The sequence below is a fragment of the Rhynchophorus ferrugineus genome, unplaced genomic scaffold (assembly GCF_030347505.1).
Source record: "Rhynchophorus ferrugineus isolate W39M unplaced genomic scaffold, kcgeb_rfMv2 rfM1, whole genome shotgun sequence".
NCBI classification, from domain to species: Eukaryota; Metazoa; Arthropoda; class Insecta; order Coleoptera; family Curculionidae; genus Rhynchophorus; species Rhynchophorus ferrugineus.
Window position 1 is genome coordinate 72,682,473 of NW_027472580.1, and position 18,331 is coordinate 72,700,803.

Sequence of the window (18,331 nt, forward strand, 5' to 3'; positions counted from 1 at the left end):
TAGACGGGATCAAGCTACTAATTATATTTATTTTGTTCATAATTTCATTTTGTGTATATGTCACAAAATTACATTATTATTTTTGTATTGTTTGGGCTCGAGACTAACTTCAAAGTGATAGTTTTTAGTAGTTAAAATAATTTTGCAAAAAGAAAAATAGGTTTAGGTAGGTATTAAGCTAAATTGTGTGTATATAATGGAATATAATGGAATATAAAATACGTAACATATAGTAGATAGATTAAGTGAGCCTTTTTGCTATCTATTCATTTTATTTTAAAACGTTTTTTTTGTGTTATTAATCTAAGTTTGATTATTTTTTTACTTTTTTGTGAGTTCCTTATTTACTTTCTGAACTCGCTTCACTTATTTTGTGGGTAATATTCTATTTTTCTCTTTTTAGTGTTGGAGGTTGTGGGCCCGCTATCTAGTTTAGGTGATTTGACAAATGTTCTAAACAAACTAGAACACCAAAATGTTCATGCCCCGTCGAGAATCGAACCCGCGACCTCCATATATAAGCTGAACGCTCTAACCACTACACCTCCGAAGCAGTTGCCTATAATATTTCTACGATTTCTCATGTTATACGGTTAACGCTTAAAAAGCAAACTGAATTACTTTTACACGGAACTACTTCCGATATTCCGTCACATCAGTTCAGCAATATATATAATTATACACAAATACATGATTATTTTAGATAAAAAAATTGTGAAAACCTTGTACATGCCTTTGAAATTTGACGGTTTCCATCGATTCCCCCGGATCCCATCAAATCTTGACTTGGTTCCAATGGGACCACGTGAAAAAGTGCACTCTTTCGAATAAAAAAAATTCGAGGTATGTCAGTTTAACTAAATTAAGAAAAACCAGATAAATAGTGTTAGAAAACTAAGTTACTGGTTACAGATAGAGTTGCAGCTTAAAATAATTAAGGTAAAAGAAAGATACAGAAAATTTAAACAAGTGGACATTTATGTTTTAGTAATGTGCTTTACTGAATAAGATAGAGGCTTGTAACAAGATAAATTTCATATACTAAAATGTTGATAAGAATGAAATGTTTTTTTTTTGTTCTGGCCTAAAACCAGGCGGTGGAATGCATGACGAATACCTGGTCGCGGGGACTTGCCCATGTGACAAATTGGACCGGGTTATGTGAGACTGCCTCTGGGCTTACCAATACATTAAACCGAAACCGCCTCACAGTTGACCCCTGTGGATCGCTACTGCTAATATATTAAATTGGAGATATGGCACCCGCTAATCGGGCAGCCGTTATTGGGCACGACAACCCGGCGATTATATTGATTCACGAACTTGATTTAACACACGACTTAATGCTGTCGTATGGAGGCAAAAGTTATGACTGTAGCAACGGATGAGGTCATTTCAGCCTGAAAAAGGGGGAGGTTAGTGGTGACGCGGTGCTAAGCTTCCACCATGTCGACCAGCTCGCAAACAAGCACGTTTACGGAAGAACTTGAGCTGAGTTGTTGCTTGTGGAATGATTGAGATATGAGTGCCAGTTTCCCTATGAATTTGATTATTTCTCACAAACCATGGAGCTTTTAAGATTTTCGTGAAGAGCTTATTTTGGAAAATTTGCAGGCGTTTCACCTGGTTGGGTGTAAGAAACTTGAAGTAGACATTAGATACGTGGAGAAGTACGGACCAAATTAACATCTTGTAAAATAAGAATCTGATGGAGATGGGAAGTCTGCTAGAAGGGTAGATCAAGAGAAGATAGCAGGTTTGCTATCCCCGAACCATTCTTGATTGCTTTCTGGATTTGAGAATGCCAACCGAACCGTCGATGGAAGTGGAGACCTAGGTACATGACGTTATCCAGCCATGGAATTGTTGCTGTGTCGATTTTAAGTTGCGAGTCGCGCAGTGTGTAGCGTTTCTTATGGAAAATGATGGCCTGTGTTTTCAGAGGTTGATTTGCAACCTCCAGAATGTGAACCACTTGACGGCATGATCGAGCTTCATCTTTAAATGTTTTTGAATTGCAACCTCGAACTTGGAGGCCGTGAATAAAGGAGTGTCGTCAGCGGAAAACGCTATGTCAATGTTCTTTTTTCTCGACAGACCTGAAGTAAAGAAGTTAAATGCCAGCATCGATTTTTTTCGAGTGATCCTGTGTTTCCTGATCTTGACCTTTATGAGAGCGGTTAGGTTTTCTGGGAGGCCTAACCGCACACACTTTGCTATTAAACCGTCGTGCCAGATCCTGTCGAAGGCTTTGGCTAGGTCCAGAAGGACTGCTCCAAGCTTTTTACATTGGTCTATAGCGTGATGGATATGTGCGACCAGACGGGTAGCCTGATAGAAGGATGAGTGGTGAGCGCGAAAGCCGAATTGTTCATCAGGAATGATGTTGTGAGATTTCCTTTGTGAAAGAGTTGAGATTGTTGACTATTGCCCTCTCGGCAAGCTTCGAAATAACACTGAGAAGGCTGATGGGCCTGTAATCAGATGGAGATGATTTTGCTCCTTTCTTAGGAATAACCGCTATATGTGCGTGTTTTGAATACGCCGGGAAATGTTGCAGCCTCATGATGGAGTTAATGATGTTTGCCAGTTCCGCAAGATGCTTATATGGGAGCTTTTTTAATTGTGTAATCGATATTCCGTCAAAACTTGGGAAATGTTTTTGTTCGAAGTTTGCCGATCATGGTCTGTAGAGTCTTTGGAGATACGAAATGGTTGAAAAGAAAGGCTGGGGTGACTAGTCTTTTGATGAAGTTGTATTCGTTAATGACAATGTCGTTGTCTTTTGGTTTAATGTTCTCTGTGGTAGGGAGACATTTCATCTGGACCTCATAGGTCTCTGCGAATAGCTCGACCTTTTCTTGGTAAGTGACTTCAGGGAGGTGGGGGGTGGGGGGTTAATGGCATTGTGCATCTTCCCCACGAGGTATTTGGAGATACGCCAAAAAGAAGGGGTCCAGTCTTTAGTACGCGAGAAATAACTTTCATTTCGTTGCTCGCCAGGTCGAGACGCCCTCCCTTACACCCTTGCATGCTCTATTCGTCTTCCTTTTGTCTGCAGTATCAAGAGTGAATTGAGCTAATTTGCTTATACCATTTTTGCGGCCATTTTGCGAATTTTACGTTTAAGAGAAGCGGGAATGTTGTTTCTCCATGGTTGGGGCTGTGATGTAATTTTGACTATGGCAGATTTATGAACAGACATATATCACGAGTTAGCTTGAATACGGCTTCTTCGAGCTGTTCTGGAGTATGAATTTTCGAAATTGGATCGGATTCCAGAAGAAAAGATTGGTAGTTCTTACACTCCGTCTATTTCCTGAATCTTGTGAGTGGGACTTAAGTGGTGACGCAGTTTCCGAGTTTGAGAAGGACCGGACGATGATCAGAGTTTAGATCGTCAAGGACTCGAACTTCGTAAGCTGGATTTACGTCTTGAAGAACAAAGAAATCGAGGACCCTTGCTGTGCTTTGAGAAGCTGAACTGAGGTGATAGGTGGGTTCATCTGGTAGGGCAAGGCCGTAGCCCAGATTTGCGCTTAGAGCTACGATGGCGTTACCTGGAACTTCGCTCTGGAACACCCCTAGGTGCGGTGGCGAGCGTTGAAGTCACCACCTATTATTGTTGGAAATTTACATTTTCGGTTTTGGAAGAATTTGAAATGTCTCTTTGAAGCGTTCAGCAGTAGTCTGATATAATTGAGAAACTTCATTTCCCTCTAGATCTTATCTCCATATCTTTAATGTCCTGACTTCTCCTTCATCTTACTCATCACTCAATCAAATCTCCCAAATTTTCCGAAAAGTAGTCGAAGAGGGAATAATGAAAATGTATTTTTAGACCCATTGCCTAAAGATTGATATATTATCTCTTTAAAAGCAGGCCACTTTCATTTTTGAGTCCGGAGTAATACATAGTTTCTCAGTTTCCAGACTTAGAAACATGCTATGCCAACAATTTCCCATCCCAATCCCCCCCCCAATCCCCCCCGTTGGAAAGTGATTTTATAGCTTTCTTCAACAATCACAACATTATGTGTAAAAAGCAAGAGAATTTGATAAACGGTTGCTATCGGAGAGCCACATGCACAAAATTTTAATATCGCCGCATATTTTTAATATCAATAGAAGATCAAAATATAGAAGAATAGGTATTACAGTCAGAGACAATTACCTTGCTTATATTAAAACTTTGATACCGATAATAAATAGAAACTTTTGTATCCTCGAAAATGATGCTTTGACCATCAAAAAACTATTATTCAAAAAATCTTTCATTACATTTCATTACATTCATACAAATTAATTAATACGTAAATGAATGAATAACGATTTTGACCAGATTTACATTTTTCTCCCGATGACCAAAACAGTTTCAGCTCTTAAACGAGAAAAAGTATCCACCAACAAGTCCGAAAATAAAACTGCGGTCGGAACGTAATTATAAATTCCGAAGACTTTCCCATTGGAGTTTTTTCCATTTCCGTCGGGGACTATTTATTTTCCGAAACAGTTTGCGCAATATTTCTTCTCGCTCGGTTGAAATAAAAAACACGAAAAAATACATAAATTCGGTTTCGGCCCGGGACTACATCATCCCCATAAAAGGTTTATTAACCCTGTTATTCGATTAAAAGGGTGCAAAATCATTAAAATTCAATTATGCATATTTCGACCTTCAATTTGCTGTTTTTCTCATGGCCTGAAGCCATTTTTTAAAATTCCGCTGAAAAGTTGTGATTTAGGCGTAACGTAATGTATTCCTGTACATACCATAAAAAATAATGATGTATTTCTGCGTCTATTGCTGATCACCATTTTCTTTCGTTGGTATACAAATCGTGTATTGGGTCGGTTATTTTATATGTAATATTCAAAATGCTATTTCATTAGTTCTATATAATATTTTATTAAGCTAAGTCTCCTTATTACCAACTATGGTGTATCTGGACTGGACCTACTGTTTAACGTGATCTCCGAACCATGGTTCTCGACATTAAGCCTACCGACTGTCGAGTAACGAACTTGGAGAACATCTCAGAAGATATCCAGTTTTACCTAGCCTTGTTATTGGCGTGACTGTGACCACTTTGTCGGATTTTTCACTATTCCCTAAGGACAATCACTATTGTTATACAATCACAAGTCCGGAAGGATTCGAACCCGACTATCGCAAAAGGACCGTCCTGTTGCCTTTACTACTGTGTTTGGCTACTAAGTGCTACTAAGGCTGTATGTTGTATTATATTTCTGCATATTGGCTCATATTGCTAAATTAAGCAAATAGTTAGCACATCACGTCTTGAGGCACCAGAAACAGCACAAAAATATTAAAGTTTTACTTATGGATAGGAGAGCCACCAGCTGAGCGTTGCTTAAAGTATCAAGTCGTCTTAATGTTATGTTTAAATTGCAGTTGGTTAATCGAGGGCCTGGGAATGGAAATATAAGCAAGAACAACTAACTAAATTTTGGATAATATGCTTTAGACTAAAATCTACGGAAGGTGTAATCTCGAGATGTTAGAGGACATCTTTGTTTATTTTTGTTTGTTTCTATTTTTGTTATATCTTTGTGTAAATTTGTTTTTACAATGTCATTTTTATAACATTTAGGGTCAAAATAGTTTGTTTAAATGAAAAAATGACCCGAAATTATTGTGATCTCAAAAATTACTTATAAAAGGAAATAATTTGCCTTTCAAACCGGCCGACTTAGATGTAAGTACAAATTTAATCAGTTTTCAAAAGGATAATTTTATATATACGTATATATATATATATATATATATATATATATATATATATATATATATATATATATATATATATATTATGATTATATAATATGATATAATATGATTTTAAAACACTTGAATATTTTCAGTTTCCAAAACTATATTTCTACTGCTAATTCCTTTTTGGGGTTCTAATGTGGACTAAATAAATTCTGCTGATTCCATTGCTGAACCAATATGGCCATATTTTACTATTTGATAGTCTAAGATAAGGAAACTGTGAATAAAACCATGTTATATATTTGAATCCAATTATGTACATCAAACACAATGAAAGACTTACTGATTAAATTTCAATTGCACCATAACATATTGCCATGATACATTTGGATACATAATTATTTGGTCTGAAATACAAAAAAACAGACTTTGCAGTACTTATCTAGTTGCTCATAATAGATCTCTAAGTTGATCATCACTCTTTAACCGGCTTCAAAAAAGGAAGAGGTACTATGTTTGACTGTATATTTTTTTGTGTATGTTCACCGATTTCTCCGTCAATTGTGAACCGATTGTTAAAATTTCAAAGGCACGTACAAAGTTCTTACATATTTTTTTATCTAAAATAATCAGATATTTGCGTATAATGTTATTGCTGAGCTGGTGTGACGGAAGACACAACTCCTCAACGGTTGATAGTTAGAGGATATTTCTTTAAATATTATAAGGAGGTACAGATAACTATTTGTATAATTTGAAGTTATATAGGTAAGCTGATGATGAAATCAGTAACCGGACCGCAATACCCTTGAGGCGTTTTTGAAGAGTTTGCTTACCTGTCGTAGTAAGTCATTCAGTGCAAAATCCGTTCAGTTTACTTTTTAAGCACATACCATAGGTAGTCATAGAAATATTGCAGGCAACTGCCTCTATGATGTAGTGGTTACCTAGGCTAGGTACCAGACCCCGAAGCCTGAAGCATTCCTTATTTTTAATCATTGTTTTTTATTCCCATTTTTCCACATTCTACTCATTGTAATATTTAATAAAAAAAAACTGTACCAGGCCCAAACAATATAAAAATAATAATATAATTTAGTGTCATGTACACAAAATTAAATTACAAACTAAATCAATTTAATTCATTGCTCATACCCTACTTCAAACTGATCAGTCGGTAGTAGTTAAAATAATAATGCAAATAGATAAATACGTTTAGGTAGGTATTAAGCTAAATTGTGTGTATATTGTAGAATATAAAATACGTGTAGTAAATAAGTTACATTAGGTTTTTATTTATTTTTATTTCGTTATTATAACGACTATTATGTAAATATTTTATTTTAAAAAAATTTTTGTGTTCAAAAATCTAAATTACTACGAAGTGATTATTTTTTACTTTTTAGTGAGAGTTCCTTATTTATTTTATGACGTCGGTTCAATTTTTTTTTAATATTTTATTTTTAAAGCCCAACTCTAGGCTAGAAAAGGAATCTTTAGAAAATATTGCATGCTATCTGATTCTACAATTCCAAGAACAAAACACTTCATTTCTTACAAACACACAAACGTATAGTATCAAAAAGTATATTGTTGACATAATCTGTACATTAATGTTATAGTAATCACCATTGTAATACCTTGTATATTGTCAAAATAATGACTATTATAATGTCTGGAATATTTTATTTACATGAAAATAAAAGTGTTTGTTGCATTTAATTATACTGTCAAACACCATTATATTGAAATTATTAAAAATAATGTTCTTAAGTTATTTAATCTAAACATTCCTTCCGTTTATATCAAAAAAAAACCTAAAACTGCAACCTAAACAAAACTACAGAAAATATACCCTAATTACGTTATTATATTGCTCAGCCACAAGACTGGTCAATTAATTAAATTACGCTCGTAACACACACCTTCGGTAATTTATATGTGTAAGTCTTCGAGTTTAAAATATTAGAGAACATTAACCTCCACGACACCCGGGGGACTAGCAAGATTAAATGTTTTCGTCTGAAAGCATTTTCCCTTCAAAGGGACGAAAAAAGACGTCATAGAATACGGTGAGGAAAAAAACAAGTATTAAGTACTATAAAAAAAGGTCTCCAACAATGCTGACGAAAGGAAATAAAGTAAAGGACAAATTTGACAGGCATTAAATATCATTTTATTTATTTTAACGGCTATGCGAACTCTGTATGGTTCAAACGTAAATTGTTTTCTCCTGTCAGTCTCCGTCAATTATTTTTGTTTGCGACGGTATACAAAACATCATGTTTGATTTTCTTTATTTCTTTAGTCTATTCGAAGCCGAGCGATTCGTGTTTCCACAATAATTGCCATCCTCATCGATCCATAGCCAGCGATCGAGAAGATTGTCTACTTACCAACTAATACGCCACTGATGATGACGCAACATTGTCTTCAACAATATTCTTCACTATATCTATAATCTTGATCCATCTCTTTTTGAAGCTGCTCGATGCGTTTTCTATCCAAACAGTCAATTTCTCCATAGAACGATGTGACAAAATTGTTTACCTCCATTGTAAATGGAATTGTTCCTCCACTACACACTAATTCAGTCGCACCTTAATCGAATAAATTCACTTCTAATATGATATCAAAGAGAAATATGCAGAACTCAGGCTTGTACATATATTTTTATAACATATTTATTAGATACGCTTAGTACAATCTTAATTATAAATTAATTTATTACTACTTTTCCTATGTACTTGGATTAATTCACAAGCAAGACGTGTGCGAGAAAATACATCAATATGAATTCCTCAATTATAAAATTATAATAACTTATTGCTGTAATTTACACTAAAGATATACACTTTATATGGTTCAAGTTCAAAGTGCATATGGTGTGGTTCGCTTCAATTTCCTGATAACCTGCGCGCTGTCCTGCAGTTGTATTGCTTATACGTTAGTATGATTTAGTAATCTTCTTTCGTGTTTCAAGGCGAAATTTTAGATAACTTCGCAAATACATTTGATTTCCAGGTCATCGTGCAGTTCTTCGTTAGTTACGTAGCGATAGGCATTGGTCGAAGAACCTTGTTTTGACAGCGTTGGATGACTAGTTGATTTGAATTTTTAGTTCAACCCCATATTTGCACACCATAGGTCCAAATTGGCTTTATAATAGTCTTATAAATCAACCTCTTTGATTGTACATATAAATCAAACAGTATAAAAACTCCTGTAGTTTGGGCGATTCGGCTTATTACTTCTGCCGTACATTCCATATTCTCCTATATTAATTCCAAACACTTGTACTTCTGCACTAGTACTAGATGTCGTTGAGTTTTACAATAGTTTAATGGTTCTGCATTTTATTGCAACTATATTGTAAAAAAATCATGAAGCTTCATCTTCTAAAGCTATCCAAAGTACATGCAGTCAAAACAGAACCAATTCTACATCAACTTTGTCCCTCTGTAAACTCACAAATTGTGTAGATCTTATATACACATATACCGCGATTTAGTCTAAATCATATCGGTGCTTCCCAGCTTGCTTATTAGACTCAAGTCTCATTTGTATAATACTCCTTAATACATTTACGATAGCATTATTCGTAACTTTCATAATATATATTTTAATAAATTATTATTCTTTGTACCTTTTTTCCTTAGTATGCCATTTGATCGAAAGAGAAAAATATGCACATATATGTCTATTCCATAAAACAGTAAATTCTAATGTATATAATATAATGAGACAAAAATAATATTATCAAATGTAATTCATTTTAACATTATAGTATATATAAAGCATATATTATATAAGTACTACAATTAACAATACAGCCACGTAATTTAAATGTTAGAGATATTTTAATATATTTTTCTAGCTGTCCCGGCAGACTTCGTACAGCCTCAATCGATAAATAAAAGACCTAATAATCCGTAATTAAAAAAAATGCTGGATAGGAATGAATTTTTATTATTATTTTCGATTAATTACACATGATGTTTCATACTTAAAAAACAGAGTTTTCCTGAAATACTGGCTATTTATAAGGTTTCAATTAGATATTTATAGACACACACAGTTATGATACAGTTTGTTAATCAATTTAAGGCTTTCTGATAAACTATATTTTTTGTTTTGTTTTGCAGTGCGTAAATAAACAAAGATGATAGTTTTCCGACGCGCGAACACGCGACGTATAATTGTCCATGCGCGAAACAGGAAAACTCCAATTTGATTCCGCAAACTTCCAACGAGTGGCCTTGAGATTTATTTATGGTCATCGCAACGGCCAGACGTACTGGATATTGTAAACGTTTAAAATAGAATGGTAAATCCGTTGGAATCATCGGTATACACAGGATCAAGACATCCTCTCCTTTGTATTTTCACTTCATAATTGTTGCCTCAATGACATTATTCATCATCTTCCATTGCACAGTCGAGGTTAATTAATGTTAGACAGCATGATGACAACTGCATGATGACTGATTTGAAGGAATCCAACTGATCTTCAACAATCTCGAATCCTCGACTTTTTTCCTCCTGACCATTTTCTAAATGGACTACTGTAGGGTGTCTTTCATGGATCTCAAATAAAAAGATACGCCAAATTGCTTCGTTGCTACTTACATAGCGACCCATCTGGTACTGTGATATTTCGTCATTTGCATTGGTTACAGCGAAGATGGCCATATCGCTACCTTTGTTAACATATTTACATATGTACTTTACCGACTTCACAGAGTTACAATATTCCACAGTGATGTGAGACTCAAAAGCTTTGGATAATATTGGCGAGTGTGGCACGATCCCACGACTCTATACATCAGCATTTTGTCCTCTTACCTTCACAACTACCGATCGCCCATTGCCCGCAACTGATCGCCGACGATACAATAGGTATCCATCATTTTCCATTATGGTTTCAGCAATCAGATATCTTGGGTATCGCTTGGAACACTTGCCGTCAACCATACGGGGTGAATTGTAGTTGCAAACTCTTGCAAAGTCCATGTATCATGTGTTTGGTAACTACCGCATGCAATTTTGGGACAACTGTGGAAAAGTGGGCACGAAATTGTCTGGAAACAGCTGTTGTATTTCTGAATGTTGGTCAAGAAGTGCTTAGAATCATTTTCAATCCCAGAAACTGAAGAGCGTAAAGGATCTGGTGGTGGGACCAATTGTGGAAATTATATTTTGCCCCCAGCAGAACATAATCTTGTAGATTTACCACTGTATTTCAACGCCTTGTAATATTTACAAATTATTGCCATTTCCCCAATTGTTACCGATTTGTCGGCACAAAAATATTCACATCAGAGTAGAATAGAGCTCGTTCGGGCTCGCTGTTTTTGTGTTTGATGTGCACGAAGTCGTTGCATTCTAAGCCTATCTACATCATTGTCACTCTCTAAAGAATGCAATTCTGACATAGCAATACGACTATTTTCTTGATCTCACTCTCTCTGATCATCAGTGCGATTAGCACGTGAGGTAGCTCGTCGCACATTTGATTGACTGCGACGACCTAAGTTAGGTCATCTTCCCCTTTGCATTGTAAATTATAATTAATCAAAGTTAGGAAAATTCTCACTCACTTAGCACTAAAGTAAATTGTAATTAATCAAAGTGAGAAAAGTTCTCGCGCACTTAGCAGTAAAGTGTCACTATCACAATATATCAGCAAAAAAACTCGTCACTATAGCACGCAGCACTTTATTTTGGAATCTCTAAAGCAAAGCTATGTTAAATTTGCTAGTAGTAACGTATAGTTCGATACCATACGTTCATATAGGTCTAAAAATTGACATATATAGTAAGACCTTGTAAATATTTATAGTACCTATAAACCTATTTATCTGGTTCAGTTTAAGCCCAAGATGTTCATGCTTTATTAGTTTATGCTTCTCCCAACTCCCAATGTTGTTAAGAGTCGATCCAGATGCAGGTATGTAACATTATCTTCTTCGAGAATTCATAATTATTAATATTTATGTGGTCTTTTAACAATTGCACGCAGAAAAAGCAATCCCTTAACACTTTCGCTGCCAATAACGAGCTAGCGCGTAATCTGAAACTTTCATTACCATAAAATAAAGAAACTAATGTTAAAACTGGTTTTAAGTTACCCTTGGAATCCCCGTGTGAGGGCGCTAACGCATGTCTTTTAATTTTACTGGTAAAATAAAAAAATAAATCTATTTAAATATACTTTATTGAAATATAACAATTACATTAATTTTCCTTGACCATAAAAACATTGATGTGATCACAGAGATATCTCCACTACCCAAAACACGTAAGCCACTGATATTATCTTCTAGTATTTAAAACAAACCTAAAACAAACATTAAAATAAGATAATATAACTATTAATGGTTCTGTTGTTTTAATTTTTAGAATCAACTAAATTAACAACCTACTTAAATTGAGGTACTTTCATCAAATATGACAACTGCAGTTCGGTTTATACAGTTAAGTTTCTGAACTAACGACCAAAATTAGAGGTTACTACTCAAGCAGCAAAAAGGAACCTTATTCAGTATTAATGTTCTTCTAGAAAAAGTTCTTCTTGTTTCTGTTTCTCCTTTCATCCATGGCTTTCCACATTTTGGTCTATAATCTTTATCTTTAAAATGATTACAAACTTTCCTGGACCTACATAGGAGAACATAAGAGATCCCCTTAAGGTTTTCTTTTAATTACACTAATAAATTAAAATACACAGAATTATCTAAAGTGATTGTTAAATATATATAAAAGCACATACCGAAAAAATTGTCGTAAATAAACACCACAAATTATATCACCTAAAATTGGCCGTTAACTGCTTAGGTTCGAATTATTAATACCGAAGCCGAATGAGAGAGAAACACACATATAGCTGTTGCATTTTTCATTCACATTTGGCCGCGTAACGGGGATTCCGAAAAACTTAAACGTGGGACCCGATTTGTCCATATAACTTTCACTTCTATATTTATTTATTCTATGGCCTTGTATTTAGTTCGACATTAACAGTACACCTGAAGAGTTGTGTCGGCATTATCTGAAGATTACAGTTGAGTCATTTACGTGCTTGGTTTCGATTTTTCCTTTTTGATTCAAATATATTACAGAATTGCATATGGCGGGTAAAAATATCGATACATATCAGGCCCTCGTCTTCCAATTTACGACTTCCGTTTGTTTGTCATAAAAGAGTTACTAAATGCTCTGTCCAAACCTACTTCCAGAGAGAACATGTTTTGAAAATACGAGAGGAGAAGAAAGCATGAAACGTAGTGGGAAAGCAATGTAAAAATTATTATTTAAAAAAAAAGAAAAGGCACTATTTATGTATGCAGTGCATATCCTGGATATACGTTAAAAAACGTTACTAGTAAAATTTTATTGTTGTAATCAGAAAAAAACATAGTCGGCTTCTAGGGTAAGAAATTGATCCCAGATCGGCAGCGAACGTGTTAAAGAAGGAACTCATGGCAGAGTTTCGTATGTTTCATTTAAAGTATCATAAACTAAGCGACAATTTTTCTATATAAATCCACAATATCAGAATTATATTTTTACCAAAAACTCCTTGGTTTCTCTAAGTTTGCTCGTTAGATTGTGTTACAAAGATTACAATATATATAGAATTGTATATTCTAAAAACTTTAAGCTAGTAGTGAAGCTTGTATCATGTGAAATTTTATCCAATTAAAATTTGAAGTAACTTACTTAAAAGTTATTTAATGAAAACTCTGTTATTCAATCCTGAAATAACATGTTTATTATTGCTACGTTTATATTATAATATTTTCTAATAATATTTTGGGTACCGCGATTTTAATTACACATTATGATAACATCATGTTAATGACAACTAATTAGGCAAGCAGGTCAAACTCCTTCATGGCATGTTTGTTGAGCTAAACGAAATAATAAAACTTTGATACGGAATTCGCTATGGTCGGAATTATACAAAGAACATATTATGGTTGGAAAGTTATTTAAATTAAGAAATTTACAACTTACACAATTGATTTTTGTGTTCTGACTTTCAGTTTAATGTGAGCTCGTAATAGACATTCAGACTTTCGCGAAGTTCGAGGAAGTGTAACGGCTTACTCAGATTTTGCACAAAGTTAGTGCTTTGGTTATAACATCGTATTAAATATTATATGCTTCAAATTATATTTAAATCTATATTGACTTTTGTTTTTTAAGTAATAATGAGGAATTGAATGTCGTGTTAACTCGTTAAATTATTTAGGCGATTAAATATTAGCTGTACACATAAACCAGATAAAAAAGACATTGACAACTTTTTTCTTCTAATACTACCACACTCTGTATAGAATTTACCTTATCAGATTAAGTTAATTAATGCTATGTTGTTATATTTATGATATGTAGTCTATTCAAAAGAGCAATGACCTCACGTCATCAACATGTGCCATTTAAAAGTTGTAAATTCGTTTTACAAACAGACATTATTTTCCTTCTCATTTTATTCTATTTAGTAAGAGATAGTATGCTGTCGTAACAAGTGCGTGTGGGCCTGCAAAAGCGTCTGCAAAATTCTTCAATATATTATAATTAGCGGTTCTAAACCGGCAAACGTTGTTTTAATAAATTTCAAATAGACGCATTTTTTATTGAAAATATTTTTAGCGTGTTGCAGCTGCACTAAATATTAGTACGGGCACGGTCACTAAAATATTTCAACAATTAAAAACAATAGTCAATACATTATAATCACCAAAAAGAAACCGCCTTTATACGAAACGGTTGACTAATCAATATCAGCTTGATGTTAACTGTATCATAGATCAAATATACGAAATGTATAAAAACAGTAAGTAGTTTTTTCAATCGAAACATAGTTAATACAATTATTTCAGAGAAAATTGTTAGTCTGGAAAGTATCCAGAAAAAGCTGACAGATATGCAGCTATTTGAGGAATGTAAAACATCCCTTCGTTCACTTTTGGGTAATATATGATTTAAGTGGTATAAAGATAACCTACGAAGGAGCTTAATGGAACTTCCAGAGATTTCTTTTAAAATAATACAATTTTTAAAAACATATAACAAAAGAAGATTGCTGAACGTTATGGCCACAGAGTCCTTCCTCCCTATCACTACATAGTTAATCCAATTAAGTTGATATGGGGTATTGCCAAGAATTATTACAGTAGATATTCAGGTCGAGAAGGATATTCAAACCAGAACTGTCTGGATTTATGGAAAGCACCATTGTCGACAATAACACCTTCGGTTTGGATGAGCTCGATCAGACACATTGAAGAAGAAATTGACAAATGGTGGAATCGTGAGCAAGTTTTTGATAGATTGGAAATAAATAGCTTAGTTAATCTCTTGAATAGTGATTCTGAAAGTCACAGTGATAAAACTTTATGAATGTTGGTTTATGATTCAATGCTGACAACTACTAAGTGTGATGAAAGAGGACACGACTATGGGTCAGTATATGTGTTATTGTTTAGAATAAACATGATCGTTTGGTTAAAATGTATGAGGAGAAAAATAACACTCTAACTGTTTTTATTTATTTCTATTTCTTTTACATCTAGTTTTATCAAGAAAGATGTATACAGGTAGTAACAGAACAAACAAATGAGAAATAGAGTAATATTTAAAAAAATAAAAAAAAACTTTACAAGGAAACATTGCATCGAAGAAAACAACTTAAATATGCTCTCTAATGAAAGTAAAATACATTACTTAAATATGCAATTGTTAATTAGTTGGATTAGGCCTTACCACTATATAAAAAACACGCCCAGAACTCTACTTGTACTAGTGCGGAGAAAATTCCAATGTAAATATAATAAAACAAATCTAACCTATAATTTATTGTGGCGGTATAATTAATTGTAGTTTTAAGTGCTTCGATAATATAGACGTTAGATATACTATACTGTTAAAACGAATTATATTAGATAAGAATTATATTAGATAGAATTATATTAGTTTTGTTGTATGTCAAATTCAAAATCACAAAATATACATATTTATAATGCGATCTCCCCTGTATAAGGCCGTTGCCAAATTATGCTCTGCGGCGACACCAGAGGCCGCACAAAGCGGGTTTATTTAATACAGGGGGAAATTAAAAAATACAATATTAATAAAATATTTTATATTATTATTTAAATCTGTAATCTTTTTATCGGCGGCCCTCTGGCGGTGTGGTAGTACACTGAGAACATGGTTACGGGTGTGCCAATTTAAGTTTCCCTTATATATTTCAATGTTTGTGGTCATAGTTGATGCGGCAACATTGCAACATTTTGACAGATCACGTGGGTTCACTGCTGTTTCATAGACTAGTGTATTGATATCAAGCCGTTCTTCTATTCTTCTATATCATTCTATTTTTCCTTCTAAAGCGATTCGAAACAACGAATATTACCATTATGGTCTCCTACTGGATGTCTTAAGTCTTTACATTTCCTTTCATTTATCTTTAGAACCAAGAGACCATTACTATCCGCCTACATAACCACCCAGTAGCGTTTTAGTAGTATTTCTAGGTAGAATCTTGCTTCTTTTGTCCCTAAGACTTTACAAATACCTAATAATGAGTTGAAACTTTTAGCAAATAGCTCATTAGACTGATCGATATATTATTATAGTATTCATACAGTTGCTGGGCAGTTCTTTCAAAGATTGCAAAGGCTGCAAAGATTGATTGTAAATGTGTTATATAAATGCGTATAAAGCAGTTAGTTTTGGATCTAGTTTTGATATTTGTATGGCACGTTATCTTCTTTCGTTATTCAGAGAGTAGAATATTAAAGCTGCACATTGCTCTTCAGTCAGTGTTCTGTTGCTTATTGGATTTCTTCCTTGATAAGTTGCTGCATTTTTTCATATTTGATCTTATTCTTATTATTGTTGATCTTGTTTTTATTTTTGTGTGTTCCTCATTCTCTTGTACGTTCATTAATTAGGATTAAGGATGCTAAGAGTTACATGCATTAGTTACTGAACTGAGATGGTTTGCCAGTACATCATATCTACATTAATTATATACTTAGAATAACATGCAGGTTAATATATAATCGGCAGCGAAAAATATGGCAGTCTATCCAAAGGAGCGGTGAACTCACGTCATCCCATTTTATTACGTCAAAATGTCATAATGTTGCCGCATTTACATATAACATTTAGTTTATTATAGTTTTGATATATAACATTGTTTTAATATAAATAAAATAATCAAACAAAATTGTTATAAGATATAATTTAATTTAGCATTATAGCAAACTACAGTTAATTTAAAAGCAACAACACTTTGTAAGTTAGAGTTAGTTGGTATCCTTTGAACGCTTAATCGACTTAATTAATTGTTGTACATCTAAGTACTGTGTTTTATTTTCATTAGAGAATATATTTGCCTTTTTATGTTTAGTTATTGTTTCAATCGCTGCTGTGTTTTCCTGTAAAATCACTCTGATATCACTGTAATTATTCTTAGTTTCTTCGTTACAACATGTGTACAATTTTCTTGATAAAATTATATTTAATCACTGTATGATCTGTAATGTACTTGCCATATCTGCAAAACCTTTAGTAATAATTCTCTCCACATACATTTTAACCAAGTGCTCATATATTTTCTGAATATTTACACACATATCTATGCACATAAATATTATACACTCTATAATATGATTTTCTACAATTATCGTATATTAATTACCACACCTTTAGTTTTTCCACTCTCATCGGCCTGTCTTGGTATTGTTAGCATTGAATCAAAAGCCCACAGTCACTGTCACACTCTGAGCTACTGTTAAAATCAATAACTAAGCTGTTAAATTCCAATCTAACACTACTTCGCAATTTCATCATTTGTTAACTTCTTCTTCTGTTAGTCTGATGGATTTTATCTATATCGAAAAGTGTTATTGTAGACAATTCTTTTCACATATACAGTTCCTGCTTGTTTATTTTTCTCTGTCTGAATATCTGTTTTATTTCCTCCTTTTTACATTCTATAACAATTCAATTTGACTGAATATGTAGTGATAGGAAAGAAGACGTTACCCTCTGTGGCCGTATTGTTCATACACCTGAATTGCTGTGTATTTTTTTTTCAGGCCTACTATTAAAAAGGTAAATTACGTAGAACACAATTAAACAATGTATTTATATTCCCAAGTAACAATTTGAAATACTTCTTCACTTTAACATGGTATCTTCAAAATTTAATTTATGTTCTGCAGGTCATTCCTTAATTGCAGCCTTGACCACTTGATGGGTTGTTTTTGTTGGATTCCTGTTTCTATCATAAAGAACAATATATCTGCAATAAATTACTAAAAATATTATTATTTACAAAACCTGATTAAATGTTTACTATTTTACCTTTTCCAGCTACTTTTGTTGTCACATATGTTAGACTATAAGATCCTATTCAAAACCCACGCTAGCAATATTGGAGTAGTTTTATATCTCAATAAGTAATTGGTCTGTCGTTGAATGGTGACATACTTTAGACCAAGACAATATTGCAGAGATCATTATGTGGGACACTAAATGACCTAATTCCAACTAAACTTAATTAACTTATTAGGC

At 33.6% G+C, this 18,331-nt stretch overlaps 1 protein-coding gene across 1 annotated transcript in view; it reads right to left on the reverse strand.

The window, feature by feature from the left end:
* Positions 1–11,981: 11,981 nt before the first annotated feature.
* The window catches only part of LOC143190087 (centrosomal protein of 131 kDa), a 67,665-nt gene continuing 61,315 nt past the window's right edge, over positions 11,982–18,331 (reverse strand). Inside the window, exon 16 of the transcript XR_013004164.1 lies at positions 11,982–12,077. The gene's annotated coding sequence lies outside the window, so the exon portion shown is untranslated. The remainder of the gene's footprint in view (positions 12,078–18,331) is intronic.